We start from the raw sequence: 23089 nt of genomic DNA on the forward strand, positions 1-23089 counted from the left end.
ACCCCCACCCCCTTACCCTCCTTCCCAGCCTCTAGTAACCATCCTTCTACTCTCTATATCTATCAGTTCAATTGTTTTGATTTTTAGATCCCACAAATAAATGAGAACATGCAATATATGTGTTTATGCGCTTGGCTTATTTCACTTAACAGAATGCCCTCCAGTTTCTCCCATGTTGTTGCAAATAACTGGATCTCACTATTTTTTATGGCTGAATAGTACTCCATTGTGTATATGGACCATATTTTCTTTATCCATTCATCTGTTGATGGACACTTCGTCTGCTTCCAAATTTTAGCTATCGTGAATAGCACTGCAATAAACATGAGAGTGCAGATATCTCTTTGATATACTGATTTCCTTTCTTTTGGGTGTATACCTAGTAGTGAGTTTGCTGGATCACATGGTAGATTTATTTGTTTTTTGAGGAATTTTCAAACTTGTCCGCATAGTGGTTGTGCTAATTTGCATTTCTGTCAGTAGCGTAGAGGGTTCTCCACATCGTCACCAGCATTTGTTATCGCCTATCTTTTGGATAAAAGCTGAAAAAAGCTCAAGCTTTTCATGACGTGGTCCTGTCTATAACAGCAAGGACTTGGGAGTCAGCTGCCTGGGTTTCACTCCGGCTCCACTCTTTACAAATAGGGGTGTCCAAACTTTTGGCTTCCCTGGGCCACACTGGAAGAATAAGAATTGTCTTGGACCTCTGTAAAATACTCTGACGATAGCTGATGAGCTTTAAAAAAATCACAAAAGAACTGTAATGTTTTAAGAAAGTTTACAAATTTGTGTTCGGCTGCACTCAAAGCCCTCCCGGGCCACACATGGCCTGCAGCCCATGGGCTGGACAAGTTTGCCCTACAAGCTTTATGACTGTGGGCAAATCCATAGCCCTTCTGTGCCTCAGTTTCCTTATCTATCAGCAGTGGAGATTAAACATCACAATATATTTATATGAACACACAGAAGAGTTTCTGGCATGTAGCAAATATTATGTTAAGTGTTTGCAAGTTTCAGTAAAAACATTAAATGATTGAACAATGTTAATTATTTTCTTCATTAAATGCATCCCATAAAAACACCTGCTTCAATAATTGCTTCCTGCTATTTCTTCACTAAAAGCAGAAACATATTAAAAGACAAGATCAAGTTAAGAAATATGAACAGACAAGATTTCATCAAGCAAAACACCTCTTTTCTAAAGAAATTATCTTCTCTAAAGCAAAAATCTCTTGCATAAGGGCCCTGGCACGGGGAAGGTTTGGAGGGAAGATGGCAGGAGTGTGGTCTATGGTCAGGAAAGAGGAAATGCACTAAGAATAAGTCTCTGTTTTGGCTGGGCGTGGTGGCTCACACCTGTGATCCCAGCACTTTGGGAGGCCAAGGCGCACGCATCCCAAGGTCAGGAGATTGAGACCATCCTGGATAACAAGATGAAACCTTGTCTCTACTAAAAATACAAAAAATTAGCCAAGCGTGGTGTCGGGCGCCTATAGTCCCAGCTACTTGGGAGGCTGAGACAGGAGAATGGCGTGAACCCGGGAGGCGGAGGTTGCAGTGAGCCGAGATCACACCACCGCACTCCAGCCTGGGTGACAGAGCAAGACTCCATCTCAAAAAAAAATAAAAAATATATAAAAAAAATAAGTCTCTGTTTTTTGAAAAGCCACGTCTTGGCAAAAATGCACAGTGAGGCTGGTTGTGGTGGCTCACACGTGTAATCCTAGCACTTTGGGAGGCCAAGGTGGGTGACTCACAAGGTCAGGAGTTCAAGACCAGCCTGGCCAATATGGTAAAACCCTATCACTATTAAAAAAAAAATACAAAAATTAACCAGGTGTGGTGGTGCACTCCTGTAGTCCCAGCCACTCAGGAGGCTGAGGCAGGAGAATCACTTCAATTTGGGAGGCGGAGGTTGCAGTGACCTGAGATCATGCCACTGCAGTCCAGCCTGGGCAACAGAATGAGACTCTGTCTCAAAAAAGAAAAAAAAAAAAAATGCACAGGTAGGGTTTTTGATCTGTTAATATCTTTCCCACATTTTGCTCCCAAACAGGCTGCATCTTTCTTTTGTATTTATTTCACCATCTTGATGGGAAAGAATATTTCCATTCCTGGGGCGGAGATCAAATTTTAAAAATGATCGTGAACAGTTTCACTGCCCTTTAAATCATTAACTCAGGGGATGGAGCTCCCAAGCACGTTAATTTGGCCACCGTTGTGTTCTGGAGGCTACCGAGTCAGACACGGAGGTGCCTGCAGAGTCTTTCTGTGATCGTTATTTCTGTTTGGGCAGCCGGATTTCAAAGCTCAGCATTACCAGTCTGTGTGTTCTAGGTGGCCTGGGCTGCTCGTGAGCCATAGCGGTTCTGATGCAATTGCTTTCTGTTTCCTTGATTCCCAGTGAGAAAGCTTTCTCTCTCTTTGAGGGAAATTATCTGGCTCTGGAATCGGAAGATCCTAGCTCCCACTGTCGTGGTAGTTTCTTCTTATCCTTGGCCGGGATTTACACACAGGGCCCAGGGCAGCCGGGCTCTAAGACCCCAAGGCTACCCCCTGAGACGCATGGAGTTATTTTTGTCTTGCAATACATTTCCTGTTTACCTAAGTGGCTTTGCGGGGAGACGGCGAACCTCTATGGAAAAACGGTAGTAATACCTGTCTTTTGTATCGCCTGACTCTGTTCCTTGCAGGCTTCATTAAGTTAATCTTCAAAACATCTAGGAGAATAAACAGCCCTTTCCATTTTATAGACAAAGAGATAAACACCTACAGAAAAGCTCAGGGAAGCATCATCACTAGTGGACATCTTTAGTAAGCGCCTGATAAGGACATCCCCAGCAAGAGTTAAAACAGGACCCTTAACTTCTGCCGCTTTCCAGCCAAGACACACCTCGCAGCACACAGTGGGTGAATCAAACAAAAATGAGGAACGCATTCAGGGCTCCCGTCTACCTCGCAAAGGAGTTACGTGGACTTTGAGGGACAGAGGGATTCACGGCAGCGGTCATCGTAGGGGAGACCCCATTGTAAGAGGGAGTGGTCTGCAAGGGGCAGAGGAAACGGCCGAGAGGGGGCCAAGGGCTGGCTGGTTTGCTTGCATTTGTGTCAGCCTGGGAGGCAGGGGGGTGTCTCCCTAAAATGAGATACTCTGGTGGCTTATCTTTCTGCACTGAGCGTGGGATTGTTTTAGAGATTAGGCGGATGGGCTAGAAGCCCCTGTCCTTCTGGGAAAGCGTCCCTGCCACAATGGCAGCTGAAACCCCAGAGTTTTTCTATGTTGGAGTCTTAGCGCTGATGCAAACGCTTAATGAAACTAACCAAGGGCAGGAGATCTAGGGCACGGGTTCAGTTGAGGAAAGAGGGGATGAGGGGGATGAGGAGGAGCTCATTCCAACCCAAGGAGTGGCCTTCAGCACAGCCCAAGACAGCAGTGAGGGCAGAACCCGGCACCTGTGACCAAAAGCAGCATTTCCCTAGGACACATTTCCACATTCATGGAATGAGGGGTCTGATTCCAGTTCTCTGTGTTCTCAAAATCCTAAATTCTATGAGTCTTGTCCGGGAAAAGCACATGAGAATGCTGGGTGCTCAGACAGGAGCCAACAGGTGTTTTCACGTGATGGTCTCTGGGGCTCTTTGTAGGGAGAGCACCGTCCATACCTTGGCAACTACTGAACAGGGAGACGAAAAGAGACACTCTGTTCAGAAGGCTAGTCCAACAGAAGGGTGCAGAGTGGTTAGAAGAGAAACTGAGGCAGACACAATGGCCCTCAGAGCAGTCAGTAGGAAGGTGTATGACACAGTGAGACAGGGAGTTGGGTGGGCCCAGAACAAAGGCGGTAGATGCCAGGAATATGAACAGCCAGCTGGCTGGGAATGCCACAAGGGGGGCCTGGACCTGAGCTTGTTACAGTTGTAAATCTGAGACACTGAGATATAGGGTGATGTTTGCAGCTGAGAATTTAATGGAGAAGTGGTTTAAAAATAGGCAATACTGTAGTTTTTCACTGTGATTCCACTATTGATGTTTTGTTGTGAGGAGGTGGAGAAGAGCCCATTGGCAGTGACGTGGAAGGACCGAAGATCCTCAGAAATCAGAAACATCTGTTACCAGCGTTTCCTGGGCACTTAATAGCAGAGGGTATACTGAGTATTTTCTTTAAATGGAGGTAAAATTCACCTATCATAAAATTAACTATTTTAGCTGGGCATGGTGGCTCATGTCTGTAATCCCAGAGCTTTGGGAAGCTAAGGCAGGAGGATTGCTTCAGCTCAGGAGTTTCAGGCTATCCTGGGCAACATAGAAAGACCCTATCTCTTAAAAGAAATTAACCATTTTAAAATGGTTAATTTTAAATTAACATTTAAAATTAATACAATTAGTGGTATTTAGTACATTCTCGATGCTGTATGACACCATCACTATCTATTTCTAGAACTTTTTCACCACCCCATAAAAGCACCTGACATGCATGGAACAGTCACTCCCCAATCATCCTCAATCTGCTTTGTGTCTCTGGACTTGCCTATTCTGGATATATCATGTAAATTGAATCGTGCAACATGTAGTCTTTGGGGACCAGCTTATTTCACGGGGCGGGTTGTTTTCAAGGCTCATCCATGTTGCAGCGCGTGTCAGAACTTCGTTCCTTTTTTATGGCTGAGTAATATTCCAGCATGTGAATTGAACCCATTTTGTTTATCTGTTCACCCACTGATGGACATGTGGGCTATTTCTACCTTTTGGCTGCATTGATTAGTGCTGCTATGAGCCTTTGTGTAATATGTTGAGTGTTTCACGAGTATCATTTCTTGTTTTCAGAAGCTCTTTGGGCAGCCCTGTTTTCCTCTTGAGGAGTTTTGGCGACTACCTGCAGTCCCGAAGTCGGTCAAACCTGGAATGAGAATTTGACCCAGACAGCTGTGCTCTGAGCCACCCTCTGCCAGCTACTGGATTTGCTCAAGTCTAAAGCTGTGAAATAATAAGGTTTTTCAACCTTATGCAGGGATTCTCATGTGGGTTGGGACCTCAGCTGTACTCTGAACTCCCTTCTGCAGGACATGGCTTCTTTCTTTCCTTCTTTTTCTCTGGACGGGGACATGGCTGCTGGCTCCTGTATTTCAGTCCCCCCAGACGGGCCTCCTGTGGGTCAGATGAGTCTCCTGGAGGTCTCGACCAGGAGATCATGACTTCAAGCTGCCTGAGATTAAATTTAGGTCCAAATTAAAAAAAAAAAAAAGGGAAAAAACCAAGGATGTGCTATTGGAACGATCCGGATTGGAGGTCAACACAGAGAAGTATGTGCTGCTGGAGGAGAGGTCCTCCAGCATCCGCCCCCCTCACCTGGGTGGTCCTGTACGCTAGCACCGACTACCCAGGCAGAGCTGAGGACCTCAAGGGAGAAGCAGGAGCAAGGGCTTTGGCGCTTGAAGGTTCTTCACTGCATCTCGCTGCTCATGACTTCAGCATTTTTCATTGACTGGATTATTCGGAATGATTCCTCCTTTAGCAGACATACGTTCTGCAGACACTGCGTGTAGGATCCCTGCTTTTCTGAGCAATGGTGGAGGAGGAATCGCCGTCTAGGTGTAATAAAGCGGCCAGAAGCGCAGCTATTTTAAGCCTCGTTGTTGTGAGTCTTCATAAGCGGCTCAACAGATTTCTTTTAATAGCTTTAGAAAGGCATTAATATGCTTGAAGAACAAACACAAGAAATTCAGAATGGGGACACATATATTGGTAAAGTATCTTCTAGGCACTAATCCTAGGGCGCCATTTCCCTGCTGCAATATGCAAACTACTGCACCAACTAAAAGCACTTTTTTTATTTTACCAGAGCTTGAACTTTCCTTAACTCAAATTGCTAGTGACTATGCATAGAACTATTCACATTCTTTTTTCTCCCTAAAATAGTCCCTTCTAATGCTGAACCCTTAAATGAGCATTTTTAAAATCAATTTATTTTATTTGCCTTTAAAAATGGATCTGTCAGGCTACAAGGAAATCATCTCAAATTTAGTCCACACTGAGTTCTTCTTTTTCTGTGAACTTAAAACATGTACAGTCATACAATTTAGCACATAATTGCTGTTCTCTTACTTTGTTCTCTAATTGCTCTGTGTGTGTGTGTGTGTGACTTCCTTCCCCATCACCCAATCTAAACTATAATATTCTATGCTTTCTGAGAGACTAAAACCTGTAGCTTATAGTTTCTCATATTTTCCTGTTCTTCACATAAACATCCTAGCATGATGCTCACTTCAGGTTAAGATATACATTTTGATTATTAAGTCGTTAGAAACAAGTTTAGCTTCAGGGTTTGAAAAAAGCCTGGTGAGCTTCAGGGACAGATGATAGAGGATTCTTTGTTTTCCTTATTCCAGGAAGGATGGGAGGGAGACAGAGATAGAGAAAAAGCACACATTTGATAAAATTGGTGATTTTAGAAAAGATAGCCCCTCCCAGTTTGCAGTTTCAAGCAATTGTTATGACCTTCGCAGAGTTCACTCAGCCAGTCAATCACGTGCCTTTGGGTCATTGAGAAACGTTTAACTGCATAAAAACTCAGAGGCTGGGATCATTTTTTAAGAAGAACAAGGAAATCGTTTCAAATCCTGTCGCCGGTTCTGCCCACATGCACTCAATGATTTGCTGTCTCGGTGTTGGGATTTTGCTCTGGCGTCTTGGAGAGTAAGCCGTTAGATCCAGGAAAGGGAGGTGGGAGGGTTGGCCTCATTAATGTCCCTGAAGTCGGGTGCCAATCCCCGGCTGACCGGAAGCTGCACAGATATGCAAACGTAGCATTTCTGTTGCCTTATTGTATTTCCTCAGACCAACCAGGTTTTATTTGAATCATCACAGCAGCACCGCCCCTTGACGATGGTGCCTCTGCTACTTCCGTAGAGACTGTTTTCAAGCTGGAGAATTTTTCCTAGAGTTGAGCCTTCTCTGCCCACAGCTTTCCAGTCTCACTGCTTCTACAGGCCGCACCTTATCTTGATGGGCAGGGCTTTGTGTGTGCAAATGCCTCTGAGGAAAAAGTGGAAGTCCTTTAAGTAATCCAAAGTGTACCCCAACAGGGTTCTATTTTGATCCCTATCTGGATACCCCTGTCCTGATGGGCGATGGATTTATTCACGGAAGTTCCATTAGCCTTCCAAAGCCTCCCTCCACGAGAGAGGAGCACACACTCCTGAAACTTGAAAGCCTTGCAGAACTGGTTTGAAAGTTCGGCTGGCTTTTAAAATTAGCAAGTTTAATATTTTGGCACAACTTTACAGATAAAACATTTTGGTTATATTTGGGAGATTTTTTTGGTTTGGGGTCTCAGGCTTGCCTTTGTTTTGTTTTGATAATTCCCTAAAAGCGGCCTGACCTTTTGAGGGTAATGAACCAGTTCTGATTTTCTTGAGAGCTTCTTCTTGGACAGGGAAATGTATTAGTAATGGTAGTATTCATTATTCATTAGTTTTCTGCATGCACACCGAGCTGTACTGAACAGAATTAAAGTAAAAAATAAAAAAACAAAACAAAACAAAAAAACAATAAAAGCATCTATTTCAGCCTCTAAAATGACAGTTGTCTCTTCACTGTGTAGCCTGTATGTTGTGTCAATGCACACCACAAATGAGATGTAATGAGCCAGTTTAAACTGCTGTGGAAGCAGACAATCACAATGGGATTTTTTTTTTTTCTTTTGGAACAAACACAGGTAGCTCGCCTGGGAATGAAAATACCCCTACGGATCCCTATCTCTGAAAGTAGATATATGACCAAGTTGTGTAAAAGCCGCTTTAGGATTTGTGAGGATTAATTTTATGTGTCAACTTGGCTAGGCTATTGTGCCAAACTTTTTGGTCAAATACCAGCCTAGATGTCACCGTGAAGGTATTTTTTAGATGCGATTAACACTGAATTCAGTGGACTTGGAGTAAAGCACATTGTTCTCGGTCATGTGGGTGGGCCTCGCCCCATCAGTTGAAGGCCCTACCAGTGAAGACTAAGGGTCCTCAGAGATGAGATCCCCTAGGGCCCTCAGAGACGGGATCCCCAAAGGCCCTCAGAGACGGGATCCCCAAAACTGCAACTTAGAAACCCTTCCTGAGTGTCTGGCCTGCTGCCCTGTGGAATCCTGACTCAAGATGGCTGCATCAACGCTGCCCTAGCTGGAGATGCTGGGCTGTCCTGTAGACTGCAGACCCACCAGGCCCCACAAATGGGTGCGTCAATGCCTTGCATCAGTCGCCCTCTTTCTGTGTCCCAAATACACACGTGTCCCATATACACACGTGTCCCATATACACACGTGTCCAATACACACACGTGTCCCATATATGCATGTGTCCAATACATGCACATGTCCCACATACACACGTGTCCCATAAACACACATGTCAATACATGCACGTGTCCCATATACACACGTGTCCCATATACACGTGTCCACACGTGTCCCATACACGCATGTGTCCCATATATGCACGTGTCCCATATACACAGGTGTCTCATACACGCACTGTCCCATATATGCACGTGTTCCATATATGCCCGTGTCCCATATACATGCGTGTCCCATACATGCACGTGTCCCATATACACGTGTCCCATATACACACATGTCCCATACACACACGTGTCCCATACATGCACGTGTCCCATATATGCACATGCCCAATACATGCATGTGTCCCAATACACACGTGTCCCATATACACATGTGTCCCATACACGTATGTGTCCAATACATGCACGTGTCCCATATACACATGTGTCCCATATACGCACATGTCCAATACATGCATGTGTCCCATATACACACGTGTCCCATACACACGTGTCCAATACATGCATGTGTCCCATGTACACATGTGTCCCATATACGCACATGTCCAATACATGCATGTGTCCCATATACACACGTGTCCCATACACACGTGTCCAATACATGCATGTGTCCCATGTACACATGTGTCCCATATACGCACGTGTCCAATACATGCATGTATCCCATATACACGTGTCCCATATACACACGTGTCCCATATACACATGTATCCCATATACACACGTATCCAATATATGCACGTGTCCCATATACACACGTCCATACATGCATGTGTCCCATATATGCACATATCCAATACACACACGTGTCCAATACACATACGTGACCCATATACACACGTGTCCAATACACGCATGTGTCCAATACACACACATGTCCCATATACACATGTGTGCAATACACGTACATGTCCCATATATGCACATATCCAATATATGCACATGCCTTACGGGTTTGGTTTCTCAGGAGAAGCCTGACTGATACGAATGTCACATGCTTAGAGCCTCTTAATTGACAGTATTTATGTTAAAACAATTCTTTTTCTTTCTGAGTAGCTTAAGAGGAAAAAATATAAAACTATAATATAAAATTATAAAAATATAAAAATAAAAATATAAAATACATCTTGACGGTTACAACAAAACACTTCATATTGCCCAGTGTTTGTAAGATGGGTGTCTGTGTACCATTTTAAGAAAAACAGTTTGTAAAATAAAATATTTAGGGAAACCATAAATAACTAAATACTTTAAACAGCAACAAAAGAAATTCGCTTAAACCGGTGTGTAGATTCAGACATGTAAGTGGTCAAATAGGAACAGTTAACTTGTATAAAGAAATCCTCTCAGAGAAACAAAACTGTACAGTTCAGTAAAGAGACAAAACACTGTATCTGTTTGCTAAAAGTGATGATAAACTTATAACTTCACTGAAAAACATTTGTTTGTGAACAAGTGGCATTTGTTGATCAGCCTCAGTCCACATCATAACTATGTTGTTATAGAATGGCCAGAAAAGGGCCGGGCATTGTGGCTCATGTCTGTAATCCCAGCACTTTGGGAAGCCGAGGTGGGCAGATCACTCGAGGCCAGGAGTTCAAGACCAGCCCTGGCCAACATGATGAAACCCCATCTCTACTAAAAATACAAAAATTAGCCGAGCGTGGTGGTGCACACCTGTAATCCCAGCTACACGGGAGGCTGAGGTAGGAGAATCGCTTGAACCTGGGAGGCAGAGGTTGCAGTGAGCTGAGATCGTGCCACTGCACTCCAGCCTGGGTGACAAAGAAAGACTCCATTGAAAGAAAGAAAAGAAAGAAAGAAAGAAAAGAAAGGAAGGAAGGAAGGAAGGAAGGAAGGAAGGAAGGAAGGAAGGAAGGAAGGAAGGAAGGGAAAGAAGAAAGAAAGGAAGGAGAAGGGAAGGGAAGGAAGGGAAGGAAGGGAAGGGAGAGAGAGAGACAGAGAGAGAGGGAGAGGGAGGGAGGGGGGGAGAGAGAGAGAAAGAGAGAGAGAGAAAAGAAGGAAAGAAGGAAAGAAAAGAAAGAAAACCAGAAAAGAAAAGAAAGAAAACTAGGAAAGAAGAGGGCGGGCTTCAGAGCCCAGGCAGGAGCAGAGAGAATGCTGGTCATCTCAGCTGCCCTGCCTCAGAGTCGGGGGTGTCAAAGCAGGCCATCTCATGGCACAGGCAAATCCAAATAAGCATGACTGACGCTGATAGCCTTCGAGGCTAGATATAACCTTCCCCAAGAAGCCTCTCTATGGTGGGACAAGAAAAGCCTTTGCCCTGATTGTCTGGAGCTCAGACACCAACCAGGGAAACGCCTGCTCCTGGGGAAGCGACAGCCTGAGGGCTCCCATTGCAGAAACGAAGTTATTCCTTGTGACGTCGTAAAATGCATCTCTACTTTCTGCATAATTAATTAACATCATGTCCGTTTCTGAGACTTCTCAGGTTGGACTTTAGAAGCAGAAATTTCTGTATTAGCTGATATAGAAAAAAGTAAGATAATACTTTTTATTTATATGGTGCATAAAGTTCACAAAGCCGTGTTCCCAACTCATTGTTATTTTGATTCTCACAGTAATCTCAGGTAATAGGAAAAGCAGGCATTTGTGTCATCTTTGATGAGCAGAAAAAACGAGGTTCTGAGAACTTAAACAGACTTGGGCAAGTGGGGACAGCTCTTCTTGGCAGAGCTGGGGGTGGGTCCCAGGTCTACTGACTCCTAATCCAGTGCTTTTTTGGTAACATCTTATAGTTGTCTTACACAATGGTGAAATATGATGCAATAGGTGTTTTTATTTCTCTAACTAAGAGTGGACTTTTGAAGTCAGACTAATATAAGAGAGGATGAGAAAGTGCACTTACTTTTCATAGGTGGAGAGGGACCAACCACATATTAAATAAACTCTGCTACTTCAGAGATAGAAAACATTTCTGTGGAATAACAGGTCCGACTCCCCTGCAGGAAACAAGGGCTGTGTTTGTGTCAGGAATGCTGGCTGCACCCACATGTAAGATCCCAGTTCTTCCCTGACCACAGCCTCCATGCCTTTGCCATCCCCAGCACACCCAGGTGCCCCGAGAACCACCCTTTTGTTCCAATCACGGCTGAGTGGGCCACGCTGCCTATGAACGCAGTCCCTACAGTGGGTCAGTGCTGATACGGGGCTTTCTGCCACTAGGGGGTTGTGAGTAGTTTGAGCCTTGTTCTTTCAGGCCCCTGGAAATCATCATTGTCAGAAAGCAAACCTGATTAGGGCTTAGCTGATTAAAAAAATTTGCTCTAAGAACATTGTAAAGAAATTTATTCGCTTAACTGAAAACCCTTCAAATACAAATAACACACGGTAAAACATTATATATGCATGAAGAGCGTCTGAGAAAGAGGAGGGTTCCTGGGAATAAAAGACGAGTTTGTCAGCCCCATGTCACAGAGAGAGCTCTTGTGCTCTTGAGCGAGATGTTCTGGGTCTCGTGTTTTGCTTTCCTTAAAGGACAGAGCGTATCATTAGCTAGCAAAGAGATTTTGTAAGGAAGTTTGAGAACCTTGGAAGGTGCGGCGATTCCATGAAAACAATACAACCCCACAGACAAACACCACGTCTGCCAAAAATAGAAGGACACTCTTAGAAAGTACACGAAGCTATCTCCCAACAAAACGATTCGCCTGTCATTGGCCTGTGGTCAGATCCACTTGGTTATATCCACTTATTTCTCTGCAAGTTCCACTTCTCCTCCTCCTGGGGTCCTCTTTTGCCATTTGCACAAATACACACTTAGACGTGACCCATGTGTTAAAGGACATGCTCCAAGGTTGGCATCAGAGGGTCTCTCCACCCTCTCTCCGAATCTCACTTGCCAGCTTCAGAAACTTTCTGTCTTTTCTGCCTTCTTCCCTTTGCTGGTTGTGGCTGCACCCACCTGGAGATGGGAGCTGCACACTGGATGCCAAGGCACCATCCCAGGGCACTACAGGGCTCCAAGGAGCCGGTCCTCACTGTAGGTGCCTTTCAGGGGACATGGGAATACCTGGACGTGAGTCAGGAGGATGACCTTTGGCAAAGTGAATTTGATCTGAGTCAACATACTGGTAGACTTCGGCAAATGGAAGAACCTCTCAATGTCTCCCACTACTCTGCAGATAAAGCAGTGTCACTCCCGATGGCAGAAATGCATCCAGGAACACCTGGGTGACACCTCAGATTTCTTAGGATGAGCTCTGATTACTCACAGGATGGAGTCTGTAACCATGGGTCCCCCATGCGTGTACTGGCGTCCTGGAGATGGTCATTCATCCACAACACCTCACAGGCGTCTACGACCACCCCAAGAGAATCCGTAAAGAACCAGTGTCTCTAATCCATCACTGGGTATTTAGGGTTTTGATGCCTTTATGTCAATGCAACTGTCATGTGGACTGAGCACCTGTTGTGTACTCTAGATAACAGATCCATATTGTGCTAGATAACAGATCCATATCGTATGCCCATATTCACTAGCTGCTAGCGCCTTTGCCACCACCTTATTATGCAGGTATTGTTATTTCCGTTGAGTAGAAGAAAAGCTGTGATTCTTGATAAATTAATAATTTCCTTCTCACTACTAGTAAGACACACAGCTAGAGGCTGGATGTAAGCCCAAATTCATGAACTCGTCTTGTAAATGCTTATTGGGAACCTGCTATGATTCTAAATGTAATGTTTATTTCATCACACCAAAGCGTTTCTACTCCAACTCCCTTCTTTGAAAGATGAGGAAATTGAAGGCCAGAAGAGAACCTACTTTCTCAATTAACTAAGCTAGTAACTGGCAGAGACAACATTAGGTTCCAGGTAACTAATTCCAGTTCATTTCTAACCGTTTCTTTAACGAGCCTGTATATTCTAATGAGTGCATTTTCAAGGCATTCTTAACAATTTCTTTTATCTTAATAAATAATCTAAGAACTCCTCTAGATGCTATTAACACAAAAATTCCTGGATCGTGTCCAGCAAAGCAGAATATGAACGTCAATATTCCAGTGATCAGAGTGGACAAAACTAAGTAGGCAGCTCCATTTCCAGAACTCTCTCTTAATGAAGTGTTTCTGTTCAGAGAAACAGAAATCCAGACATTACACCAGCAATATGGGGTGGGAGATGATATATAGATACATGAATAATTCCTGCCCCTCAAGAGCTGGTTGAGTTGGAAAGAGTGATACCACATGAAAATGAACATACAAGAAATAATTTGAAATCAATTTTCAAGTAAACTCAGCATCTTCTCAGGGGTTCCTTGACAGCAAAAAGAAGACTATATGTTCTGAGGCACTCAGGTCCTTAGATAAAGGTCTATTTATTCTACACGTAAGACAGGCATGTGAAATTTTGGTTTCTGAACCCAGGATGTGAACTCTTATTTCCACTGACCACCTATTAGTTGACAAATAGTTCCCTGGCAGCAAGAAGACAGACAATAGAACATTGACGATGGTGTAACGTGCTCCATCATGGAAGGCTCCCTGCAGGAAGCAATTCTTCAACTCCATCTTCAGCATCATCTTTTGGAAAAAGAAGAAGTCAGATTTCATATCAGGGATGTCTCTGACTGAGGTCCAACAGGCTGTATCTTCTCTGTGCTTCTGTTTGCATTCTGCCTGAGCAGATGTGCATGAGGAGGGAGGAAGGACACACGAAGGAAGCAAGAGCAGGAAGAAATGAACAGGCTCTTGAACATGGATGAAAGGGAGAGTAAGCACAGCAGAATGTGACTGAGGAGGAAAGAATGCATGAAGATGAGATCCGCTCAAGGCTGGGTGCAGGAGTTCCCGCAGTGGTGGAGACCGTAATTCACCGTCATTAGCTCCTCCTCAGGTCTAAGGTGACTTCTCAGGCTACTGTCATGTCGGTGGTGGAGAGTCGTGTTTTTGCAAAACTAGATGGAGAGTGCCTTGTACATGCTAGGCATTCAAGGAGTGATTCACTGAACCTGTGTATCCTAGTTTCTAGGGACTCAAGCTTTTTCCATAGTCCTGGGTTTTCTAAAAGTGCACACTCTCTTCAAAAGGTAAAAATCCTCATATGTGGCAGCTCATTAACAAAAACAAATAACCAGATAAGTAATTTAGTGAATGCAGTGAAGCATCCACATGTATTACAGACACAAGAATAAAATACTTTATCATTTTTGCAGAAGAGATACTCAATGTTAAACTAAAGAAAAACAAATTAAAAAGAGTAAAAAAAATGTGCCTCCATTGATCTTCTCTAATTTTTTTTTTTTTTTTTTTTTTTTTTTTTTGAGATGGAGTCTCGCTCTGTCGCCCAGGCTGGAGTGCAGTGGCCGGATCTCAGCTCACTACAAGCTCCGCCTCCTGGGTTTATGCCATTCTCCTGCCTCAGCCTCCCGAGTAGCTGGGACTACAGGCACCCGCCACCTTGCCTGGCTAGTTTTTTGTATTTTTTAGTAGAGACGGGGTTTCACCGTGTTAGCCAGGATGGTCTCAATCTCCTGACCTCGTGATCCGCCCATCTCAGCCTCCCAAAGTGCTGAGATTACAGGCTTGAGCCACCGCACCCTGCCAATCTTCTCTAATTGTTTGAGATTTTCAGAGAGGGGGCTGAAGACCGACACCTTCTCCTTGTGAACGAAGATGTTTCTTATTAACAGGAGGAGCTGTGAATGGGTTGAGCAGGAGAGCCTCGGAGCAGGTTGAGGGCCGTTTTGCTACATTAGCTTGGGCTGCTGAGTCTAATCACCAGCTGTGAAGGAGAGCAGGGGCTCCTGGATCCTGTGAGCCAGGGACTCCTGAGCACAGCCCGTGGATGGCAAAGCTCTGGATGGCCATGGACCGCGCTGGCTGCTGTTTGTCCCTCTGTGTTGTTGCTGGGTCACAATCCCACAGACTGCCACCAAGCAGCCCTTCTGCCCATGGCCACCCCACCCCCCTAGAGGCCCAGGTGGGCACCTCCCAATTCATGAGCCAATGTAAATGCTCACACTGGCTGAGGAGGTGGACGAATGCCCTGTCAACACCCACAACCATGCTGACCACTGCACAATAGGCCCTCAAGAGGAGTGGCCAGACCGGCAAGATATGTCCCTGAGCCCTGGCAGGCCACCAGTTCCACACCCAGTCACTGATCCAGCAGGAAGCTCCTGATTCCAGCACCTGAGTCCAGTCCCACAGGTCCAGCTGGTGCCTGCTCCGCCTTTCTCAGGTGTCCCACACCAGCAAGGCTCCCTCTGGGGCTGCGGCTGCTCAAGGGAGCCACTTAAATTGCCCCATCCTGTTGGCCGCTGACCACCACCTGCCCGCAGCACCTGCTTTCCCGTGAGCAGCTGGTCAGTGTTCTCTGCTTCCCTCCTGCGTGCAGGAGCACAGGAGGCTGCACGCTCCTCAGCGGCGCTGGCCTGGTGAAGGACAGACAGACGCGGCCTTAGGAATCCACGGTTCTGCAATCACAGAGCCAGTCCTAGAGAAATCAGGTAAGTCGGTGAGGTGGACTCCGGCTGCCCCAGCGCTAGCTGGCTGTGTCCTGGCCTTCAGCTGCTTGAGGATCTAAATGCAGCTCCCCCATGAAGACCTGTCCTTAGGAAGAAATCTCCTTTGAAAATTCCTCAGCAACTTGCAGGGAAATGCAATAATAGATGAAGAAAGGATCCAGTGTGAGTCGTTTACACCTCAAACGAAATAGGTCAAAGCATCACATCTTCCAGTAGTGTTTCCAAAGGAAATCAGGTCCCGGAAATGCATCGGTAGTGAGCAGGTTCCAGAGGTGTTTGGCCAACATGAGCAAGTGCTCCAGGCCGGATCCACCGGCTCCGCCCTAGGCCACCACGCATCACTGTCTTATATGATGTTTGACTTCTGTGCGCAGGTCTTGCCTTCCCAGCTGGATTGGAAGTCCTTGAAAACAGGCCCTCTGCCCTATATCCCCTCCCTGACCCACCTTGCCTGGAACAGAGGCCTCGGACGTGGCAGAGCAATAGAAACCTGCTGCACGAAGAGCAATGCGCGAAGGAGGGAGAGGAAGGGAACCGTGGCGGCGGCGGCCTGCCCTGTCGGAGAGGCAGCTATGCTAGGAGCCTTGTGCACTCTCCCGGGCGCAGCATAGGGAGCCTGGTGAGGAGGGAGGGCTTGGCAGGCTCCTGGGCTCGCCCTTGCCTGGCACCAAGGAGCCCGCTGTTATTTCTGTGTGTCCCAGGCACACGCTCCAGCACCACTAGGGTACATTGTAGAACATTCCGGGGGCAGTTAGCACCTGGTCACCCGGTAGAAAACTAAAAAGGGCCTGAGCATTTCCTAAGCGGGGCCCTTGGGCCTGCCGGAGCGCCTCCTCTCTCCGCCTGGAGGGCGCATGGCCGGGAAGACCCGTCAGGAATCAGCGGCTTCCCCGCCTCACCCGTTTTAGAAGCAGGATGGAGGCTGGCGGGCGTTTCTCGGGCAGCACCCCTGTAGGAGGGGGGAGCCCACCCTTCGTCCCCTCCAGCCCCCCGGTGTGGAGTCAGTCCCGGCGCCAGCACCCCCGGGCGCCCTCAAGCGGGGAAGCCTGCGGGCGGGGCGTCTCCCTCGGCCCTGGGGAGGCAGCACCGCGGAGTCGAACAGCAGCCGCTGTTGGTGCTGGAGTCAGAACCAGCGCGTGGCTCGCTAGGACCAGGGACTGAAGCCGCTGTCAAGCAGCCCAGCCCCACGACTGCTCAGCTGCGAGAAACGAGGGGGAAAGAAAGCAGGTTCGTTGGCCATTTTCCAGTTTTTCTTTTTTGCCCAAAGAAAAACACTAAAAACTTCCACCTTGTGGCACCTGCCCTGAGGCACATGTTTATTTCTGTCATCTGCAGTGGTGCGGCCTGGATCCCCCACCAGGGCACCAGGTGGAACCGCAGGGAAGGAGGAAGAGGAGGGGGAGGAGGAAGACGAGGGGGAGGAGGAAGAGAAAGCCTGGAGCAGAGGTGGGGTCAGCCGCACAGGTAGAGTCTGGAGAAACACGTTATCTCAGGGGTAGAAAAACAATCCTCTTAAATCAGGGGACTCCAGAGAACACACTCACTATTCGATTCCTGAAACCTGTCAGTTGTGCATGAAGTTTCTGGAAAGAAAATCTTGGCCCCAAATCTAAGTGGACAGCCTTACAGCCAATTCCCCAGCCCCTGCCTCTTTAAAAGCCCCACTTCTGAGCTGATAAAGGCAGAAATCAACTCGTTTTAGTTACTTATGGCCTTTAAACCAAAGAAACAAAATGTCTGAGTGTCCTGAGTCTCTCTCAGTGTATCTGTGTGTAAAAGACATTTTGGTGGTCAGCAGTTTCAGGCCACGGAGATGTGAGATTCACGTGTCAATGTCACCAACACAAAGCCAGATGAGCACGTGGCCGTGGACAGTAAAGAGCTCTTGCACAGAACAAGGTATTTTCTGGGTCTGGAAGGAGACTAACTCCAACTTGGAGACACAGCAGCCGCTGCAATATCTCAGGACAAACACAAAAGTTCCATTTTCAAAAAAGAAAGATCTAGAAGTAGGGCAAATTCGGAGTCATTCTCTTGCACCTCACCTTCCTGGCCTTTAGAAGGACATGGAAATGAAGTGATATTCCTGGTTTCTGAAAACCCAGGAACAAATAAAAGGCAAAAGTCACTACTTCTTTAATCTGAGAAGTTCAAGTTCCAAGGCCTTCATCTTAGAAGAGTGAATTACCTTTTAATTTTAATGAACAGCCCAATTCCATCAATTTTCCCATGCCCCACCAACTTGTGCCAGAATCATTTTGGCCACTAAGCCAATAGCTGTCATAAAGGTGGAGGAGCTACATGTCTCTTTTATTTTCCTGTTTGTTTGCTGCTGTTTTTTATAGAAGATGTATAGTATCTGCTGTATCTGGATACTGATAGTTGCAACTATATAACCGGGTTTTCTTGTTTTTTGCAGGCAATGGCTCATTTCATTCTTTTATCTCTAATTACTAATAAAGTATAGAAGTTATAATTTCTGTTGGACACAGTGGTTCACACCTTTAATCCCAGCACTTTGGGAGGCCAAGCTGGGCGGATCACCTGAGGTCAGGAGTTCGAGGTGAAACCCCATCTCTACAAAAAATAAAAAAATTAGTTGGGCACGGTGGCACATGCCTGTAATCCCAGCTATTCAGGAGGCTGAGGCAGGAGAATCACTTGAACCCAGGAGGCGGAGGTTGCAATGAGCCGAGATTGTACCATTGTATTCCAGCCTGGGTGACAAGAGCGAAACTCCATCTCAAAAAAAAAAAAAAAAAAAAAAGAAGAAGAAGAAAAAAAAATTCCTTCTCCTTAAAAAATATAATATTACAGATAAAATTCCCTTGACTGCTGTCCAACATTGGTCCTCTCCCCCTTCCCCAGGTGTGTCCCCCCAGCTACCCTTGTGAGCCTTGTCTATTTCCCCATACAATTCTGTGCACCTTGCTCCTTTGTGTTTGTGTGTACAAGGGTGCATTATCACACTCTAAATGTAATTCTCCAACATTATTTTTTATTTTACTTTGGTAATGTTTCAAATTAATAAACTTTATTTTTTAGAGCAGTTTTAGGATCACAGCAAAATTGAGCAGAGGGCACAGAGATTACACACCCTCTCCCCAAGTATGCACAGCCTCCCCCACCATCAAATCCGCCACCAGAGAGTACATTTATTACAACCAATGAACGTCCACTGACCCATCGTGATCCCCCAAAGTCCATTGTTTACACTGGAGCTCACTCTGCATGTTATACATCCTATGAGTTTGGACAAATGCATAATGACATATATTCACTGTTACAGTACAGAGTAGTTTCATTGTCCTAAAAATAACCCCTTCCCTCTAACCCCTGACAACCACTGATTTGTTTTTACTGTCTTCACAGTTTTGCCTTTTCCAGAATGTCCTCTAGTTGGAATCACGCAGTGTGTAGTCTCTTCAGATTGACTCTTTTCACTTAGTAATATGCATTTAAGGTTCGCTCTGTGTCTTTTCATGACTTGGTTGCTCATTTCTTTTTAGTGTTAAATGATATTCCATTGTCTGGATGTACCAGTGTTTATCTCTTAACCTACTGAAATACATCTTGATTGCTTCCAAGTTTTGACAATTAAGAATAAAGCTGCTATAAACATCCAAGTGCAGGTTTTTATGTGGACACAAAAAGTTTCCAGCTCTGTTGGGTAAATCTCAAGGAACATATGGCGAGGGTAGGTTTTTGTTTGTAAGAAACTGCCAAACTGTCTTCCAAAGTGGCTGTACCATTTTGCATTTCCACCAGTGACGAATGAGAGTTCCTGTTGCTCCACATCCTTGCCAGCATTTGCTGTTGTCAGTGGTCTGGATGCAGCCATTCTCATAGGTATGTTGTGGTGTCTCACTGTTGCTTTTATTTACATTTTCCTGAGGACATGTAATGTGGAGTTTATCTGCCATCCTTCTATATATCTTCTTTGGCAGGGTGTTTGTTAAAGCCTTTTGCTCATTTTCCAGTATGTTTCTTGTTCTCCTATTATTAACTTCAAGAGTTCTTTGTATATTTTGGATAAAAGTCATTTATCAAATGTATTTTTTACAAATATTTTCTCCCAGTCTGTGGCCTGTCTTTTCATTCTTTTAGCATTGTCTTTCACAGAGCGGAAGTGTTTCATTTTAAAGAAGTTCAGCTTATCAATTATTTATTTTATGGATTGTGCCTCTGGTGTTGTCTCTAAAACGTCCTCACCATACCCATGGTCATCTAGGTTTTCTTCCATGTTATCTTCTAGGAACTTTATCATTTTGCATTTTACATTTATGTATATGGCCTATTTTGAGTTAATCTTTGGGAAGGGTGTAAGGTCTGTGTCTAGATTTACTTTTTGGCATGACAATGTCCACTTGTTCCAGTACCATTTTATCTTAGCTCTATTGTATTGCTTTTGTTCCTTTGTCAAAGATCAGTTGAGTATTTTTATGTGGGTCTATTTCTGGGCTTTCTACTCTGTTCTGTTTTTATTTTGCTAATACCGTACCACCTTGGTTAATGTAGCATCAGTCTTCCAACTTTGTTCTCTCCTTCAATATTGAATTGGTTATTTTGGGACTCTTGTCTCTTCATATGCACTTTAGAATCAGTTGGCCAATATCCACGAAATAACTTTCTGGGATTTTGGTTGGAATTGCATTGAATCTTGGATCAAGTTGGGAAGAACTGATATCTTGACAATATTGAGTTTTCCTGTCCATGAGCATGGAATATCTCTCCATTTATTTAATTCTTTGATACCTTTCATCAGAGATTTATAGTTTCTGTCATATAGATTTCATTTTTGGGGTGCTAATGTAAATATTATTGTTTTTAATTTCAAATCTCATTTGTTCATTGCTGGTATATGGGAAAGCAATTTACTTTCATATATTAACCTTGTATCCTGCAAACTTGCTATAATCACTTATTAGTTCCAGGAATTTTTTTGTTGATTCTTTCAGATTTTCTACATAGATGATCATGTCATATGTGAAAAAGACAGTTTTATTTCTTCCTTCCAAATCTGTATGCCTTTTATTTCCTTTTCCTGTCTTAATGCATTAACTAAGACTTACAATGTTGAAAAGCAGTGGTGAGAGGGGATATCTTTGCCTTATTCCTGATCTTAGCAGGAAAGCTTTGAGTTCCTCACCATTAAGTGTGATATTAGCTGTTAGGGTTTTTGTAAAGCAAGTTAAGGATGTTCCCCTTCATTCCTAGTTTGCTAGCAGTTATCATGAATGGGTGTTTGATTTTGTCAAATATTTTTTCGCAGCTATTGTTATGATCATGTGATTTTTCTTCTTTAGCCTGTCGATGTGATGAGTTACATGAATTGATTTTTGAAAGTTGATCCAGCCTTGCATACCTGGGGTAAATCCCACCTGTTCATGGTATATAATTCTTTTTATATTTTTTACACATTTTTATATATTTGATTCTTTTTATGCAATTTACAATATTTTGTTGAGGATTTTTGCATTTATATGTTCATGAGAGATACAGTTCTGTAGTTTTCTTTTTTTGTAATGAGCTGCCTCCTACAAAACAGCCCAACTAAAAAAGTATATTATTTCTATTTTCACTCTTTTAGAGAGTGCTCAGAAGACACAAGCTATCTTTAAAAGCGAAATAAAACCAAAAAGTACCCTTTAGCTTATTGTTCAGAACTAGTTGCTTAAAATACATTTTCACATTCATAGTAAAATCAGTTGAAGCCAAGTGCACATGATAATGCCTTATTAACAGCAATGTCTTACATCTGAAAAGTATTTCCTAATATCTCACTTCTCTCATTTTATTTTCACAAGTGTGCTGGTGTTATCATGATTCCATTTGCTGACCAGGAAACAGTGACTCAGCAATGACTGTCTTGCCCAAGGTAGAGTGAAGGCTGAACACAAATGTTTTAATTCCTGATCCAGTTCTTCCACCAGGAAGCCAAATTTTCTTCTTTCTTTCTTCTTTCTCCTGCTTCTCTCAATCCCAGGTTTTTGGTCCTTATTCACCGAAGGCCTCCCTACAGAAGCCTCAGCACAATCCAGCCCAGCAAAGGCCAGAGGCATCGCTTCAATCTGCTTTTATTTACTCCCTTCCACCCACCTGGCCAACTCAAATCCGCTGGCTTGGGAATCAGGTCATATTCCCAGACATGTGACTCATAAACTGTTGTCGCTGGGATGCCTTAGCCAGGGCCACCAGGCTTCATGGTGCTCCAGCTATCCTGTCCAGGCCACTTCTGCACAGTGGCCTCAGGCATCTGGGTAGTGAGGAGTAACACACTCACTGTACCTGCCTGTGGCAGATCTAAAATTAAGATCCAATACGATGTGCTCCCTTGACATCTGGTAAAACTGGGAGGGCTGGGCTGGGCGTGGTGGCTCACGCCTATAATCCCAGCACTTTGGGAGGCTGAGGCAGATGGATCATGAGGTCAGGAGTTGGAGACCAGTCTGGCCAACTTGGTGAAACCGCATCTCTACTAAAAATATAAAAATTAGCTGGGCGTGGTGGCGAGTACCTGTAATCCCAGCTACTCGGGAGGCTGAGGCAGGAGAATCACTTGAAACCGGAAGACGTAGGTTGCAGTTAGCTGAGATAGCACCACTGCACTCCAGCCTTCACAAGAAGAGCGAAACTCTGTCTGAAAAAAAAGAAATGACCTAGACACAAGTTCCCATCCCCACCCACTCCTGTGGATAACATCCCCTGACCGAACAGCCGTCCTTCCCGTGGGGACCAGGCACAGTTCATGCTAATCCTTGAGCGGGGCCAGCCATGGAATTATTCAAACAAGGCAACGCACCCCCATAGGAACCAGGGGCCACGCCCCCACCCTTGATACTACAAAGCTACCTCCCCCAGCCCTGCTGATTCACTCTGCTCCCACACACAACCCTGTGTGACCCCGTGTGGCATGTGGCGTCTTCCTCCCTGGGCTGTGAGGAATAAACTGCTGTCCATTTCATCTGCTCAGTGTCAGTTGCTGTTTGTTGGGACGTCCCTGTAGTCCCAGGAAGTGAATCCCTGCCTCCCCAACAGGGAGAGTAGGAAGTGATGGAAACGCCTCTCCACGGTCATCCCTTTGCTGGGATTCATCTTCCACCTTCATGGTTACAGCTCAGTTCTATAGCTTATCTTGTCAATTGCAGGCAAACACAGCCTGTGTTGGACCTGACTCTGCTCTGGGCCCCACACCCTTTAGCAGGGCCCTGTGTATGCCTAGCCCTGGAGCTCCATTTGCCTTGGAAGCT

At 45.0% G+C, this 23089-nt stretch overlaps 1 long non-coding RNA gene across 1 annotated transcript; it reads left to right on the forward strand.

The window, feature by feature from the left end:
- Positions 1–19185: 19185 nt before the first annotated feature.
- Positions 19186–22863, forward strand: LOC140709036 (uncharacterized). The gene is made up of 3 exons (XR_012089368.1): positions 19186–19688; positions 21647–21717; positions 21826–22863. It is a non-coding gene; the product is annotated as an uncharacterized lncRNA (long non-coding RNA).
- Positions 22864–23089: the final 226 nt, after the last annotated feature.

Source organism: Chlorocebus sabaeus, chromosome 18 (assembly GCF_047675955.1).
Source record: "Chlorocebus sabaeus isolate Y175 chromosome 18, mChlSab1.0.hap1, whole genome shotgun sequence".
Lineage (NCBI taxonomy): Eukaryota > Metazoa > Chordata > Mammalia > Primates > Cercopithecidae > Chlorocebus > Chlorocebus sabaeus.